This window comes from Serinus canaria, chromosome 7 (genome assembly GCF_022539315.1).
Source record: "Serinus canaria isolate serCan28SL12 chromosome 7, serCan2020, whole genome shotgun sequence".
NCBI lineage: Eukaryota > Metazoa > Chordata > Aves > Passeriformes > Fringillidae > Serinus > Serinus canaria.
This window is the reverse complement of record NC_066321.1, coordinates 29,979,460-29,982,957: the sequence shown is the minus strand read 5'-3', so window position 1 is coordinate 29,982,957 and position 3,498 is coordinate 29,979,460.

The window sequence follows — 3,498 nt, the reverse complement described above, 5'->3', positions numbered from 1 at the left end:
AAGTGTAAGTACGTGAGTGAAACTGAGCATGTTCTTCAAATTCTGCTGCTAAATGAGGTATTTTATCACTAAAAAAAAAAACAAACACCAAACCAAGAAACCAAGTCCTTCCCCAAATGTCTCACTGTGATAATCCCAGAGTGCTGGGAGTTCTTTAATGGGTACAGAGTTCAGTGCACACACTGATTTTATGTTTTTCCTTGAGTTATAGCAGTATATGCACATCCAGCTAACACCAAATGAAGTAAAACTGATAGCAACGTGTTCAACCTATTTTAGATATTCAGGATCTCTTCATACAAGAAAGTGGAATTAGACTTTACGTCTATACTCTATTGTATTTTAACTTAAATTTAAAAGCTATCAAACCTTTTTTGAGAGCAGGAGGATGGGACATTCCAAAAATAATCATGATCTAGAAATCAATGTTGTGCCCTAAGGTTTGGAGCAGTCCTGCAATCCCCACTGTCATGAGCTTTTGGTAGTAACAGAGTTGAAAACTAGGGCAGCACTGAGGGACTGCCATGGCATGTGCTGGGGCATCCTGCAATCATATTTCTCCTTACTTTTAATCAACCTGGTTGCAAACGCCAAGGAAATATTTTAAGAGAATAAAAGCTCTGAGAAAAGGCTTTGGTAAATCTTGGTTGTGTGTAGAAGAGCAAGAGCACCTGAGAGCGGTGTATAATGAAAGAAGAATTAGGTAAACAAAAGAAAAATCCATAGCTGAGGAAAAGAACACCCTTCCCATGCACAAAGTTTTTTAAAATAATGCCTTTATTTAAATGGTGGTTCCTTAGTCCATAAAGCTGTGCTGCAGTGACCTTTGCATCATGGGCTTGATTCTGAAACTCTACCAAAGTACTTATTAGAAGGTATTCACAGCATATCAGGTACAACTTCAAAGCTTTTGGATTACTAGGAGGTTTTAGTCAATAACAAAAATTTTCAGGGCTTTCTACCTCTTTGGACTTTGTATTGATTCTTCTCAGACTGTGCAACATTTTCCAACCCATGCAGTTAGTGGATTACTGCACGTAGAAACAGATTTGGTGGAGTCACCACGTGGCTGTGGGCAGGCTGGGGGAGCTTCTGGGGCAGAGAGTGCTTGTCATGGCTTCCCTTTAACTCTTCAGCTGAATTAGAAATATGTGCCTCAGGGAAGCCCTCCCTAATACCAGGGTCTGTTTGTGTAGTTAAAAAATGAATTGAGAAACAGAGCAAGTGTTTCAGCCAGTGACCTCTGACTAGGGATTGAATTGGTGGTTGGATTTGGATAAATTCACGGAGTTTTGTTGTCCCTTTTTTGAATGCCACATCAGGGGGTTGTCAGTGGGTTCTTAAATGAACTTAAGCACTGCTTGGGAAAAATGATTGTATTTTCTCTGCTTTCTGTTGGAAAGGCAGGGAGAATCTGACCCAGCATCTGTGGTGAGCAGGATGGATGGACCGAGCATCTGAGCAGCACCTTGGCCCAAGCTGAGCAGGTGCTACTGCTGCCAATGACACAGGTCAGAGGATGTGGAAGAAAGCTGGGGTTACTGGAAATTGGGCACTATTTACAGGTGAAATGGGAGGGGGCTGAGGCAGAAGTGCATGTGAGTAGTCCAGAAATGAGAGTAGGATATTGTGGGTGTGTGAGACAGAGAAGAGAACTGAAGGCTTGGAGAGGGGTTCACAGACATGCAGGAACTGTGAAGGGTAGCAAGGGCAGGAACTGTGAAATTGTGTCAGAGGGAGGGAAAAACCAGATTTGATTTCTTCTGTTACCCTTGGACAACCTCATTACAACTTTGCCATCTGGTGCAGAGGTTGTTAAGTGACAAATTTTAACCCAAAAGGAGTAGATTAGCAGTTTCTTACCCAGCTTCCTCTGAAGCTTCATCACAGCACTGAACCATTCAGTCTGGGTACCATTCCAGCAGTTCCAATGCTAACACCATTCCCTGACTTCTGTGGTCCAATTTCCCTCATTGCAGCTGGATTGATGCTGGATCCACATCACTCTGGGGTGAGCACGTGCACACAGAGTGGGGCATGCCAAGAATTTAGAGGGTTTGGGCTATATTATAGGAAGAACTAGCAAACTCCAATAAGCAATTAATGAATAAAAATAGCTAATAAAATAAAAACCAGGTCTTATGACAACAAAAGTCACACTTGCTTTAAAACTATTTCTTCTTTAGAAGAGAAGGAGGGGAGAGTGCCTTCCTTACCCATACAGGAAAATGCTTTCAGCCACGGAAATTTGGGAGGGGGGTGCAAGAGGCAGCATTATCTGGCAAGTTGAGTTGCAGGCAAGGCTTTGATGCCTGTGTCCTCCCAGACTAGTCCATGCCCAGCAAGGGTTCCTGCACCCTAGCACAGGGGGGTGACCTTGAAGCCCCATAGCCCCACTCCTTGGGCAACTGCTGCACCTCTGAGGCCTCCATGTTGAGGGCTGAGGCACCTCAGATTTGGATATTGTGGTTTTCAACATCACAGCACCCATGTCTGGCCCCAGCCTTGCACACTGAAATGCTTCACAAGCTAAATATTTCATTGGCTGCCTAGCCCGTGCCTGGCTGTAGTCATTTCAAATGGATGCTCTGCATTTAAAAACACTGACTGCTTTGCCTCAGCCCAGCATATTCAGCTGTCTTGCAAACTCCACAGCTAATAAAATATTAAATCTGTTTTGGCACCCAGAAATAAATATGGGCTGAAGATTCTTGTCCCATGTATCTCCCTCTCCCTAGCTCCCTGTCCCTGCCACATCACACTGAGGTGCTGCTCAGGACAAGGCTTCTTGTTGGGTGGTGGCACAGGAGATGAGCAGTGCACTAGACCAGACTGTTATCTTTGGGATGCAGTGAAATGATCCAGTCAGGCACCAGCTGTGCTTGCAGCCTGTGGAATGTCTGCCCCACGGCACCAGGCTGCTCAGTGGGAGCTGCATTCATTTAAAAGCTAAAGATAAAAGTAGAAACTTGCATTAGAAACCAGGCTAGAATAATAAAGAGCACAGTAGGCATAAGCCTATACAAAGATATTTATAATTTAGTCACAAAATTCTTGTTTAAAAACAGGATGTAGTTTAAAAGTCACCGTTGTAGCAATACCACTGTGTTAATGCAAGGTGACCGTGCCTTTCCAGTACTTCATCTTGTTTTAATTCTCAGAGCTAGGAGTTTATTTGATTTTCTTCTCTGGCCACCTACAGATGAGCTAAAACAGTAATAAAACATTTGCACAAGATCTGCCCAGGTCAGCAGGTCCCAAGTCAAAGCTCCTTCAGACCAGAGGGCACAGTGTCACCAGCTTTAACAGGTTTTGGGTCGAGCTCCTCAGACCTGCCCCTGCAAACCCTTGAACACGTGCTGAGTGCCCAAGGAGCTTAATCCTGCCTGGGGAACTTGTCACTTATAAATCACACCTGTGAGGGCCTGAGGTTGCCTGCCCTGGGACCTGCTGCTGAGGGTTAAGCTTTGGTCTCCTGTTGCACCCCAGTCCCAGAAA